The sequence below is a fragment of the Notamacropus eugenii genome, chromosome X, assembly GCF_028372415.1.
Source record: "Notamacropus eugenii isolate mMacEug1 chromosome X, mMacEug1.pri_v2, whole genome shotgun sequence".
In the NCBI taxonomy this organism is placed as follows: Eukaryota; Metazoa; Chordata; class Mammalia; order Diprotodontia; family Macropodidae; genus Notamacropus; species Notamacropus eugenii.
In genome coordinates, this window is record NC_092879.1 from 80,279,690 (window position 1) to 80,294,590 (window position 14,901).

At 38.5% G+C, this 14,901-nt stretch overlaps 1 protein-coding gene across 2 annotated transcripts in view; it reads right to left on the reverse strand.

Annotated features, from left to right (window-relative positions):
- The window catches only part of CHM (CHM Rab escort protein), a 211,662-nt gene that overhangs the window by 31,767 nt on the left and 164,994 nt on the right, over positions 1-14,901 (reverse strand). The gene's annotated exons all lie outside the window — the stretch shown is intronic.

Here is a 14,901-nt window from a genome sequence, read left to right on the forward strand (position 1 = left end):
AAACTGTATTATGCTTAAAGGAACCACAAACAATAAATTAATACCAATACATAGCATATATGCACCAAATGGCGTAATATCTAAATACTTAAAAGAAAATTTTAACAAGTTTTAGGGAGAAATTGAGAGTGAAACTGTAATGTTGGGAAACCTCAAATGTACCTTTGAGATGGGAAGGACAGAAGGATGAAAGGATGGAAGGAAGGAAATTGGAACAGAAAGCACATATTTCTCAACTATGTAATGCACCTTTATAAAAATTGACAATATATTTGTGCACAAACTCAAAATCATATGTGAAAAGACAGTAACATTAAATATATGCTTTACAGACCATAGCACAAAAAATAAAAATTATATTCAGTAAAGTGTATTTGAAGAAAGGATTAAAATCTTAGCTTAAATAATCCTAAATGAATTGGTAGCTCAAAGAACAAATCCTAGGAATAATAGATAATTTTATTTCTTTAAATGACAATAATGTGACAGTATGCTAAAATTTGTGGGATACAATCATAGCAATCCTTGGGTGAAAATTTCTGTCGCTAAACTTGTAGTTCATAACTTTTTTTTGTCATGGAGTGCTAAAACAATTTGACAAAACCTATGGAAATCTTCTCAAAATAATTTTAACTGCATATTACAAAATATATAGACTTACTAAGAACATCAATTATACTGAAAGATAGCTATCAAAATCTTTTTAAAAAATCTATCAGAGACCTCTGGTTAAGAAATCCTGCTCTTAACTCTTTCATCAGCAAGAAAGAAAAAAAATCAATGAATTGGGCATGCAACTAAAAATACTTTTTAAAAAGCTACAAGTTAAAAACTCCTAATGGATAACAGAAATTCTGAAAAACAAAGAGAAGATTCATAAAACTGAAACTAAAAATCCCCACTGAATTAGAAAATAAAACTAAGAGCTGTTTTTGAAAAAATAAATTGATAAAGCATTAATCTGAATTTTTTAAAGAAGAAAATCAAATTACCAACATAAAAGATGAAAAATGAGAATTCACAAGAAATGAAGAATAAAAGAAAGTATTAGAAACTATTTTGCCCAATTATGTGTCAACAGCAAACAACAACTGAAATGAAATGGATTAACATATTAAATAATATAAAATATTTTAATTAAAAGAATAAACGGAATTTAAATGACTCAATCTCAAGAAAAGAAACCAAACAAGCCATAAATGAAATCCCAAAGGAAAAAAATATCTCGGATCAGATGGCTTTACGAGTGAATTCTACCAAAAATTCAAACAATAATTAATTCCAATATTGCATAAACTGAAACAATGAAAAGGAAAGGGCTCCTACCAAATTCTTTCTAAGACACAAATATTGTCTTGATACTTAAACCAGGGAAATTCAATATGAAGAAAGAAAACTACAGACCAAAATCCTTAATGAATATAAATGCAAAAATTTTAAATATCAGCAAAGAGGGCTAAAAAAACATATAAAAAAATTACATACTCGGCTGAGGATGGATTTGTACCAGGAATGCAGTAGCACTTAAATGTTAGGAAAACTGTAAACATAATGGATGTGTATTAATAATGAGAACCTCAGCAATTGTATGATTATATCAAGAGAAGCAGAAAAGGCTTTTGACAAAATATAACATCCATTTCTGTTAAAACATAAAAACACTAGAAAACACAGAAATACACGGACTTTTTCAATAGCATGGTAAATAGTGTCTATTTAAACCAAGAGCCAACATCATAAGTAAAGGGAATAAACTATAGGCCTTTTCAATCAAAACGAGGTAAAGCTAGGATATTCATAGTGCTAGAAATGCAAGCTATAACAATAAGATAAGAAAAAGAAATCAAGGGAAAATAGGCAATGGGGGGAAAAATAGCTTTTTTGCAAATATATTGTTCTATACACAGAACTCTAATCCTAATTGAGGTTTTCTTAACCTGAAGCACATGAACTTGTTCTTTTTTTAGGATTTTGATAAATGTATTTCAGTATAATTAGGTTTCTTTGTAATCATAAGGATTGCATTTTATACATTTAAAACCGTATTCTGAGAATGGATCCATAAGCTTTACCAGACTGCCAAAGGGATTTATTACACACACATACAAAAGATTAAGAACTCCTGCCCTAAGTTAACTAAAAAAATTAATTGAATTAATTAATAAATTCAGCAAAGTTGCAGAAAATAAAATAAACCCACAAAAACCATCAGCATTTCAGTACATTACCAATAAAAGGAAGAAAAATTCCATTTTAAAATAATTACAGGTGTATAAAATATTTGGGAGTCTATATGTATAAAGACAAACACGAAAATTATATGAATACAATTACAAAACACTATGAAAAGAAATAAAGACATAAATAATTGGAAAAATATTAACTACTCCTAGATAAGTTGAGCCAACCTAATAAAAATCATCATACTACTTAAATTAATTTAGTTTCACTTATTCAGTGCCATATCAAACCACCAAAGAATTACTTCAGAGAGCTAGGAAAAAATTTATCTGGAGGAACAAAAGGTCAAGAATCTCAAGACAAATACTGAATAAAAATGGGAAAGGAGCCTAGTGGTACTAAACTGCAGATTACACTCCAAAGGAGAGTTCATCAAAACTTTGATACTGGTTGGAAAATAGAGAAGTCAACTACGGAAACAATCTACTGAAGTAAATGAATACGGTAGCCTAGTGTTGGATTAGCTTCTGGGAAGAACTTACTATTGGACAAAAAAAAACCCCAAAACTAGAAAGCAGCCTAGCAGAAATTAGGTTTTGACCAATGCCTCCTGCCATATAACAAGATATATGGTATACGTATAGGCACATGACTTAAGACATAAAAGATCACAACATAAACAAATTAGAAGACCAAGGAAGAAACTATATTTTGTATCTATGAATGGGGAATAGTCCATGACCAGATACGGAACAGAGAGGATTTCAAAAGGCAAAATGGACAAATCAAGACAGGTAAAATGAGAAGGTAAAGTTATCTGGGACAAAATCGGTGCAGAAAGCTGATAAAGGCCTCTTTCCAAGATATATAGGGAACTCATTTCCCAATTGATAAACAGTCAATAGATATGGACAGGTAGTTTTTAAAAAATTCTTAAACATACACAAAAAAGAGCATTTCTATAGGAACAACAGAACACAAAGACAATAAGATATGAAACTATTCATCTCCATTTCATATTGATATATACATATATATGTATATGCATATATACATATACATACATACACACATATTCTACATGCTATTTTCAAAACTGTCCTATTTGCCTTTACTTTGGAACTATTTTCAGTTCTATTCTGTGCATTTTTTAAAATGTTACAAGAGCCCTCTTTTGACATCACTAGCGTTAACTTCTCTGATTACAGTCAGCTTTGAAGGCTAAGTTATTCTTGGTTTAAAACACTGTCCTTTGGAATACTGTAACACAAGATCTGTTCTCATTTATAGCAGAAAGTGCCAGGTCTTCTCAGATCCTGATTGTGGTTCACTGGTACTTGAATTGCATCTTTCTAGATGTTTGTAGTATTTTTCCTTTGATGTGGGAGCTCTGCACTTCAGCTATGACATTCTTCAGAATTTTCCATTTGGAATTCTTTTCAGGAGGTGATCAGTAGATATTTTTTTTACTCTGTCCTCTGGTTCTATTAGAGCTGGGCAGTTTTTGCTTATGATTTATTAAAATATAGTGTCTAGTATTTTTTTAATCATGGTTTTCAGGGAGACTGATGAGTCTTAAATAATCTTTTCTTGATCTCTCTTCTAGGTAAGTTGTTTTTGACATCAGACATCTGAAGTTTTATTCTATTTTTTTCAACCTTTTGATTTTCTTGTAATATTTCTTGCAGCTTCCTGAAGACTTCTGTTTCCAGTTTTTAGTTTTCAGGGGCTCATTTTCTTGGGTAAGGTTTGTCAATTTCTGTTCTTTTCTCATTCAAATATTTTTATTTCATTTTTTAAATCTCCTGATTCATTTCTTCAAAGTATTCTACATGAATCCTTGTAGAATATCCATCTTTTCTTTTGAATATCTACTTGCAGATGTAATCAAGTTATTCTCTCCTTTTTCAAGATTTCTAAGTATGTAAACTTTTTTTATACTGGTTTCTGTTTTCTTTGATTTACTCCTCTGACTTTAGTTTCTGAATTGGGACTTTGTACAAGAGTCAGGCTCCACCTGTTGTTGCATTTTTGAGTGGGGTGGTTGGTCCCACTTTGTCATACCTGTGGGTTCCCTGGGATTTTGTATTGTTATCCACCTCCTGAAGTTAGGTTTCCCATATCTTTAGGGTTCCTACTGGTTTCTCAGAATCCCTGGACATGGGCTGTTCTGGTTTGAACTCTGTAGTATGTTTCTGGAAGGTTTCATAGTAGGCAGTAAGGCTGGTCACTACTCTTTATTTACTTACTACTATTCCCCGGGGCTTCTTTCTCAGTAGAGCCCTCCACCGCTCTTGTAGTCTCCAGAGCTTGGCAAACTATGCATGCCTTATTTTTGATAAACAAGAAAGCTTATTTTGCTTGAAGGGTCTTCTTTCTTATTGCCCATGGACTTCTGGCTCATTTTTGTGCACTTCTGGGGTAGAAAAAGTCACTTCTTATAGATTCTCATTAAGCTTCTCGGTCATTATTTGGTTTGGTGTGAAATTCTGGGTTTTGCTGAAGTAAGTATGTATAAATTTGGCAGTTTGCTTTCCATTCAGGTAGCCATCTTGGCAGAAAATGAATGGGAAATTTCAAAGCAAGAAATCGAAGGTGTCAATAGTCATATGAGAAAATGGTCTAAATCACTAATTAAAGAAAAGCCAATTAAAGCAACTCTGAAGTCGAAGAGGAGAAGAATAACCACTTATATAACATCTACTATGTGCCAGGCCCTGTGCTAAGCACTTGACAAATTTCATTTCCTTTGATCTTTACAACAATGCTGAGAAGTAGAGGCAGACAGAGGTGAAGTAACCTGCCCAGGGTCATCTGGTTAGTAAGTGCTAGAGGCCATATTGGCACTCCGGTCTTCGGGACTCCAGGTCCAGCACTCTATACTACCTAGCCTGTAGGCACAGGGGAAGAAGCCAAAATATAGGAAGAGAATTGGGATGGTAGCGGGCACAATCTGATGGAGAAGGTGGGAAAGGAGTGGATTAAGTGGGTTTGTAAAGGAGTTAGTCTTGACAAGAAGGATCACCACTTCACTGGAGACAGAAGTGAAAGAAGAAAGTGGGCAAAGAAAACATAAGAAAAAAAAACCTGGAAAGTCATTTGGCATAAAAGATCATCCTCTTATGTCAACTACACAATAAGCTCCAAGTGGATACGTGAATCAAATATATAAAAGTCACGCAATTTGGAGGAGAAAAAAATAAAAACAGAAGGAGCCAACTTTTAGACCCATGGTTAAGGGGAGAACTCATAACCCAGCAAGGGGTAGTAATCACAGGAAGTAAAATACGCAGTATGTTCACAGAATTAAAAAAGCTTTCACATGAGGAAAATCAATGTAACTAGAAGAAAAGTGGTTGAATGGGAAAAATCTTTGCATCAAATATCTCTGATAAAAGCTTGATATCAGATACACAGGAATTGACCCAACGAGGAAGGTAAGGAAAGTCTGCTCCTCTGTTAACCTCCCCAGCAAGTACGTTAGTGGTGAAGGAGTTCTTGAAAAGTGGAACATGTCCACTTTTGAAAACCAATTATTATACTAATTCACTGAGCACATTAGCATGGTACAGGGCAATGAGAGATCTTCTGTTTCAGGCCTGGCTCTGCCCCTCTTTACTTCTGTGGACCAGTTTCCTCAACTGTTAAATGTGGGAGTTGGACTAGATGATCTCTGACATTTCTTCTAGCTCTAAATCCTGGATCCAAATCTCCCCTTCCCATCCCCACCTATTTATTGTTCAAAGTGAAATGTCAACCAAATCTCCGCCCAAATTACAGCATCACAAACTCTGAATTAGTCAAGTCTGAATTCACGTAATTTTATTATGCTGAGAAACTCAATGAAAAGGGAAAAATTGTTGATATCAACTACATATTTGTCTTTGGCAGATTTTTATGAATCCACAATACTTCTTTAAAACCTAGGAACTTAAAAAAAAACCTGACCCTTGCCTGCTTTTTCATCTTATTTTCTTTTTTCTCTCCAGAAACCTGCTCCCTATCTCCTGAGACAGAAAGAGAAGTACAGAATTGAGTTATTTGACTGAATGAGAGTAGAATCTGGCCTGGAAAACACTGTTCTAAGCCACCTCTACAATTCTTTCCAGTTCTAAGCTGAAAAGGGACTCTGAGTTGCATCTTAAGAATACAAGGGAGAGGGGCGGAGCCAAGATGGCAGACAAGAAAGACACACTTACGCAGGGTCCTCCCCACAGCCCATAAAATACCTGTAGAGAGGGACTCTCAACAAATTCTGGAGCAGCAGAAGTGGAGAACAAGAGAGTGGAGGAGATTTCCAGCCCATGGTGACCTGAAAGGCCCACAGAAACGTTGGTTGCGCCAGACGCAGAGCTGAGCACAAAGCACAGCCCAGCCTTGGCCCAGCGCAGCACAACGAGACTCTGGGAGGAAGACACCTTGGGGGCGGAATCTCTAGTCGCAGTAGCGGGGCCTCAGATCCCTCAGCCCACAGGCACCAAAGGTCAGTGACAGGGTTTAATCAGCAGGCCAAGAAGGGAGAAGGGCTTTCCCATAGCTCCAGCAGCAGGCAGTGGCCACAGAGCCTGCACAGCAGCCTGGACAGAAGCTCCATTGTTGGAGCGTAAAAACCCCTGGGGGCATTGAAAAGCTGAGTCTTGCCTCTGCCCTGGGTGGAGGCCCTGGCTAAGCTGGTCTTTGTCTGCAACTGAATGGTGGCCCTGCCCATCCAGCTTATCTGAAAATCAGCCCCCAGTGCTGACTTGGGAACTGGTGGCCAAGTGGCTGTGGAGAGGTATCTGCTAAGATTCGGAGCACAAAAATCCCTCTCTGCATCCAGACCGGTACACACTTGATTATGCCACCCTGGAGGAACTGAGATCTCACAGATTCCCAGAGTATACCCTACTCTTGACAAAGGACCCAAAAGTCAAGTAACTGGTTGGGAAAATGCCCAAAAAAGAGAAAAAAAATAAGACCACAGAAGGTTACTTTCTTGGTGAACAGATATTTCCTCCCATCCTTTCAGATGAGGAAGAACAATGCTTACCACCAGGGAAAGATACAGAAGTTAAGGCTTCTGTATCCCAAACAACCAAAATAAATATTCAGTGGGCTTGGGCCATGGAAGAGCTCAAAAAGGATTTTGAAAATCAAGTTAGAGAGGTGGAGGAAAAACTGGGAAGAGAAATGAGAGAGATGCAAGTAAAGCATGAAAAGCAGGTCAACACCTTGCTAAAGGAGACCCAAAAAAATGCTGAAGAAAATAACACCTTGAAAAATAGGCTAGAAGATGGCAGAGTAGAAACACACGCATACGCTAGCTCCGAACCCACAGCCCATAAAATATCTGTAAAAAAGATTCTGGAGCAACAAATTCTGGAGCAGCAGAAGCCACAGAACAACGGAGCGGACGAAACTTCTATTCCAGAGAGAAGTGACGCGAAAGGTCTATTGCACCCCAGACTGGGAGCCGAGCCCAGCCCTGCTGCGGCCGCAGCACCAAGAGGAGCAGATGTGAGCGGGCTTCAGAGACGGAATCTCCAGTGGCCATGCGGATCCTTCCACCCACGGGTCCTTCCACCCACAGGCCCCAAAGTTTGGTAAGAGGGTCTTCTAGGCTTGCCAAGAGGGGAGTGGGGTGCCCCCATAACTCAGGCCCCCTCGGGAGGCAGCAGCAGAGGCGGCAGCGGAACAGGGCTCCCCAAGCAGGCAGGAGCCTGGATCCATTGTTGAAAGTCTCTGCATAAACCCCCTGAGGGAACCGAGACCGTGAGGCGGCCCCACCAAACTGAGCACCTGAACTTGATCTCACACTGAATAGCCCTGCCCCCGCCAAAAGCCCTGAGGCTGGGAAGCAGCATTTGAATCTCAGACCCCAAGTCACTGGCTGGGAAAATGCCCAGAAAAGGGGGGAAAAAAAATAAGACTATAGAAAGTTACTTTCTTGGTGAACAGGTATTTCCTCCCTTCCTTTCTGATGAGGAAGAACAATGCTTACCATCAGGGAAAGACACAGAAGTCACGGCTTATGTGTCGCAGCCCACCCAATGGGCTCAGGCCATGGAAGAGCTCAAAAAGGATTTTGAAAATCAAGTTAGAGAGGTGGAGGAAAAACTGGGAAGAGTAATGAAAGAGATGCAAGAAGAGCAAGAAAAACAGGTAAACACCCTGCTAAAGGAGACCCAAAAAAATGCTGAAGAAAATAACACCTTGAAAAATAGGCTAACTCAATTGGCAAAAGAGGTTCAAAAAGCCAATGAGGAGAAGAATGCTTTCAAAAGCAGAATTAGCCAGATGGAAAAGGAGGTTCAAAAGCTCACTGAAGAAAATAGTTCTTTCAAAATTAGAATAGAACAGATGGAGGCTAATGACTTTATGAGAAACCAAGAAATCACAAAACAAAACCAAAAGAATGAAAACATGGAAGATAATGTGAAATATCTCATTGGAAAAACAACTGACCTGGAAAATAGATCCAGGAGAGACAATTTAAAAATTATGGGCCTACCTGAAATCCAGGATCAAAAAAAGAGCCTAGACATCATCTTTCATGAAATTATCAAGGAAAACTGCCCTGAGATTCTAGAACCAGAGGGCAAAATAAGTATTCAAGGAATCCACAGATCACCGTCTGAAAGAGATCCAAAAAGAGAAACTCCTAGGAACATTGTGGCCAAATTCCAGAGTTCCCAGGTCAAGGAGAAGATATTGCAAGCAGCTAGAAAGAAACAATTCAAGTATTGTGGAAATACAATCAGGATAACACAAGATCTAGCAGCTTCTACATTAAGGGATTGAAGGGCGTGGAATAGGATATTACAGAAGTCAAAGGAACTAGGACTAAAACCAAGAATCACCTACCCAGCAAAACTGACTATAATACTTCAGGGGAAAAATTGGTCTTTCAATGAAATAGAGGCCTTTCAAGCATTCTTGATGAAAAGACCAGAGCTGAAAAGAAAATCTGACTTTCAAACACAAGAATGAAGAGAAGCATGAAAAAGTAAACAGCATAGAGAAGTCACAAGGGACTTACTAAAGTTGAACTGTTTACAATCCTACATGGAAAGGCAATATTTGTAATTCTTAATCTTTTCAGTATCTGGGTAGTGGGTGGGATTACACACACACACACACACACACACACACACACACACAGCACAGAGTGAATTGAATAGGATGGGATCATATCTTAAAAAAAATGAAATTAAGTGGTGAGAGAGAAATATATTGGGAGGAGAAAGGGAGAAATGGAATGGGGCAAATTATCTCTCATAAAAGAGGCAAGCAAAAGACTTTTCAGTGGAGGGAAAAAGAGGGGAGGTGAGAGAAAAACATGAAGCTTACTCTCATCACATTCCACTAAAGGAAGGAATAAAATGCACACTCATTTTGGTATGAAAACCTATCTTACAATACAGGAAAGTGGGGGAGAAGGGGATAAGCAGGGTGGGGGGATGATGGAAGGGAGGGCATGGGGAGGAGGGAGCAATTTGAAGTCAACACTCTTGGGGAGGGACAGGATCCAAAGAGAGAACAGAAGCAATGGGGGGCAGGATAGGATGGAGGAAAATATAGTTAGTCTTACACAACATGACTATTATGGAAGTCATTTGCAAAACTACACAGATATGGCCTATATTGAATTGCTTGCTTCCCAAAGGGAATGGGGAGGGAGGGAGGGATGAAGAGAAGTTGGAAGTCAAAGTTTTAGGAACAACTGTTGAGTATTGTTCTTACTACTAAGAAATAAGAAATACAGGTAATGGGGTATAGAAAGTTATCTGGCCCTACAGGTCAAAAGAGAAGATGGGGGCAAGGGAAGGAAGGAATGTTAGAAAAGAGGGCAGATCGGTGATAGGGGCAATTAGAATGCTCGGTGTTTTGGAGTGGGGTGGGGAGAAATGAGGAGAAAATTTGGAACCCAAAATTTTGTGAGAATGAATGTTAAAAGTTAAATAAATAAATTAAAAAAACAAAACAAAACAAAACTAATAATACAAGGGAGAACTTTTAGTTATAAACTGGTCCAGCCATTATGGAAAGCAATTTGAAACTACACTCTCAAATCTATTAAATTCTGTATACACTTTGCCTCAATGATGCCACTACTAGGTCCATATCTGAAAGAGATCAAAGAAAGAGGGGAAAGACCAATATGTACAATAATATTTATAGCACCTCTATGGTGGAAAAGAATTGAAAACTGATGCCTGTCACCTGGGGAATAGCTGAACAAAGTTGTGGTATATGAGTATGATGAAATATTTTATTGAGCTATGAGAAATGATCAGTGGGGTGGTTTTAGAGAAATCTTAGAAGACCTGTAGAAAGTGATGCAAAATGAAATGAGCAGAATCGGAAGGACAACCTGCAAAGTGACAGCAACATTGTAAAGGTAATCAAATCTGAAAGACTTACTAACTTTGATTAACATAACAATGCACCACAGATCGAAGGGCTCATGATGAAACATGCTATCCACCTCTACAGAGAGAGCTGAACGACTCAGAGAGCAAACTGAAGCAGATTTTTTCCTTTCTTTTCTTTGCTGTTTACTTTTTTTTTTAACGTGGCTAACATGGAAATGTTTCGCCTAACTATACACACTGGTATTGAGTTTTGTTTTGTCTTCTCAACAGCTAGAAGAGAGGTGATGGTAAGGGAGAGAACTTAGAACTGAAAAAATAAGAATAAAAAGTCTCTGTGCTTTAAAAAAATAAACTGAAATGAAATGGAAACATAAAGCAAATAGAGAGGAGTTTGAACTAAATAAAGCAAATAGAGAGGAGTTTGAACTAAATAAAGCAAATAGAGAGGAGTTTGAATTAACTAACTAACTAACTAACTATATACATATAAATATATATGTATATATATATATATAAAAAAGCAGAGTTCTAATGATGGGTAGTGAAAAGTGAGCGAGGTTTGAACAAAGCCATAGTTAAAGTTATACTACCTTACTGTTCATACCAAATGCTACAAAATCTGTTTCATTTGTTAAAATTACACTCTTAAGAGCACTGTTACCACAAAGACACCATGAAACACAAATAAGGAGGTATTTATAGTGGCTAAGCAGAATTGGGAGAGAGTTAAATGTGAAATGTCAAAGCTCCTGGATTTCTGGCCAGCTTTTTCAGTGGATGATGTCCTCTCATTCTCTAGTGAGGGGCCTAAGCATAGACCAGTCTAGATAAGGGATTTGGGCTTATGTAAGATGGCACTAACCAAAGGAGAAACAGAAGCCACAGACTATTATCAATCACCAAGTATTTACTGCCTAGCATGTGATCAGGATAGCTAGGTGGTACTGCAATAGATAGAGGGCCAGGCAGGAGTTGGGAAGACCCATCTTCCTGAGTGCAAATGCAGCGTCAAACACATACTACCCTGAGCAAGTCACTTAACCCTGTCTGCCTTTAGTTTTCTCATCTGCAGAATGAGTTGGAGAAGGAAATGGCAAACCATTCTAGTATCTTCACCAAGAAAACACCAAATAGAGACATGAAGATTCAGAGAGTAGTGAAAACGATTAAACAACAAAAGCATGTGACCAGCAAAAAAACCCCTCAAAAAACAAACAAAAAAAACCCCTCAACTGTTTATAAGTGGATCGTCAGAAACAAATGGCAAACCCTATCCCATGTAGCGCTAGATCACTTCCCTGTATTGCCAGACTTAGGATGTGCTTACAGAATGTGAAATAATTCTAAAAGCACAATAAAGCAAAACAAGGACATCTACAAACAATTCCATCTCCCCAATAGTAATGGAGAACTGACTATATCAAGTTAGGTCAGTAATGAAACCCTGGGAATTCAGTCACTGGAGAGGACTTGAATATTTCCTAGAAAACACTAAGTTTTATTTAGAACTCTCAAAAATCGAGCATTTTATTTTTACAAATCTTAGAAATAAGCTAATTTGTTCATGAATATACCTTATAAAAAGGGATCCTTTTTGGTTAAAAAAAAAGTGAGTGATATATCATCCAAGTTCATATCAATTTTTAAAAATCCCTTTTTATTACCACTGAAGGGCTGGCTATGACTCACAAAGGCTCATCAGTATATATTTTGATTATGTTTGATTTACTCAGGTATAACTGCATTAGTTACAGTGGTTGCCAACATTTGTCTTCAAGTAATTCGTCCAGCAGGAAGAAGGATGGGCTTAGTTCATGATTCCATCATTATAGGCTCCATTTTTAGGACAAGTGAAGGAGCTTGGTTCCACTCAGCTGCCAATGCCGATTACATGCCTGTCACTTACACAAGGTGATCAAAGACCAGGTGTATTTGTATACTTTTGTTAAGTAATTGTTTAAAGGAAAAACCAGTCACTACAAAACCTAGTTGAAGTTAACGAGGAAAACAAATCAAATATTTATGGAATTTATTTTACTCTTAGAATTTGTTCTTCCCTATTTCCATACATTTTCATATGTGATTTTTTAACCACCTTTTTAAAATGAGCAGTTATCACTAGTCAAGCATAAAATAGATTTACAAATGCAAAAACTCCCCAAATGTCTCGTCTAAAATATATTCTAACAGAGACATTCAGAGAGCAACCTAAAATAGCTCCTCTAGATACAGACATTATTTGTAAAGAATCTAAGTTGAAACTAATCCATATCAGCTTAGCTATTTCCCCTAAGTATGTGATGTTCATTGTAGTTCAAAGCCATACTGGTAATAACAAGTAGTAGAAATAATAATAATAATAGCTACCACTTATGTACAGCTCTAAGGTTTGCAACAGCACATTACATCTTATCCTTTTTACCCACATTTTACAACTGAGGAAACTGAGGCAGACAGCTTTAAGAGACTTGCCCAGCTAGTAAGTAGGCTTAGCACCCTCTCCAGTGGGCCACTTGACAGTCTGATGAAAATGGGGAAAAAGAAATAGAATGGGGGGCGGAGCCAAGATGGAGGAGTAGAAAGACACACATACACATAGCTCTGAACCCACAACCAATAGAACATCTACAAAAAAGTAACTCACTGCGAATTCTGCACCCAGAGGCCACAGAACATTGCAGCGAGGGAGATTTCTGTTCCAGAGAGACCTGCAAACCTCTCGCAAAAGGTCCTTCGTGCCACGGACTGGGCGCCGGGACTGGGAGCTGAGTACAGCCCTGCCGCGGCCACGGCACCAAGAGGAAAAGATCCAAGCGGGCTTCAGGGACGGAATCTCCAGCGGCCACACGGGTCCCTCCACCCACAGGTGACAGGGGTCAGTGAGAGGGTATCTTTGGCGGAAAGAGAGGGGAGTGGGGTGCCCCCATAACTCAGGCCCCCTCGGGAGGCAACAGCGGAGACAGGAGCAGACCGGGGCTCCCCAAGCACGCAGGAGCCTGGATCCATTGTTGAAGGTCTCTGCGTAAACCCCCTGAGGGAACTGAGCCCGTGAGGCGGTCCTGCCCCCACCTGAGCACCTGAACTTAATCACACACTGAATAGCAGCCCTGCCCCCACCAAAAGCCCTGAGGCTGGCAAGCAGCATTTGAACCTCAAACCCCAAGCGCTGGCTGGGAGGATCCGGAGGCGAAGTGGGTGTGAAGAGAATATTCAGAAGTCAAATCACTGGCTGGGAAAATGCCCAGAAAAGGGAAAAGAAATAAGACTATAGAAGGTTACTTTCGTGGGGAACAGGCATTTCCTCCCTTCCTTTCTGATGAGGAAGAACAATGCTTACCATCAGGTAAAGACACAGAAGTCAAGGCCTCTATATCCCAGCCCACTCAATGGGCTCAGGCCATAGAAGGGCTCATAGAAAATCAAGTTAGAGAGGTGGAAGAAAAGCTGGGAAGAGAAATGAGAGACATGCAGTCAAAGCATGAATAGCAGATCAGCTCCCTGCTAAAGGAGACCCAAAAAAATGCTGAAGAAAATAACACCTTGAAAAATAGGCTAACAATTGGCAAAAGAGGTTCAAGAAGCCAATGAGGAGAAGAATGCTTTCAAAAGCAGAATTAGCCAGATGGAAAAGGAGATTCAAAAGCTCACTGAAGAAAATAATTCTCTCAAAATTAGAATGGAACAGATGGAGGCTAATGACTTTATGAGAAACCAAGAAATCACAAAACAAAACCAAAAGAATGAAAACATGGAAGATAATGTGAAATATCTCATTGGAAAAACAACTGACCTGGAGAACGGATCCAGGAGAGACAATTTAAAAATTATGGGCCTACCTGAAAGCCATGATCAAAAAAAGAGCCTAGACATCATCTTTCATGAAATTATCAAGGAAAACTGCCCTGAGATTCTAGAACCAGAGGGCAAAATAAGTATTCAAGGAATCCACAGATCACCGTCTGAAAGAGATCCAAAAAGAGAAACTCCTAGGAGCATTGCGGCCAAATTCCAGAGTTCCCAGATCAAGGAGAAAATATTGCAAGCAGCTAGAAAGAAACAATTCAAGTATTGTGGAAATACAATCAGGATAACACAAGATCTAGCAGCTTCCACATTAAGGGATTGAAGGGCGTGGAATAGGATATTCCAGAAGTCAAAGGAACTAGGACTAAAACCAAGAATCACCTACCCAGCAAAACTGAATATAATACTTCAGGGGAAAAATGGTCTTTTAATGAAATAGAGGACTTTCAAGCATTCTTGATGAAAAGACCAGAGCTGAAAAGAAAATTTGACTTTCAAATACAAGAATGAAGAGAAGCATGAAAAAGTAAATAGCAAAGAGAAGTCATAAGGGACTTTACAA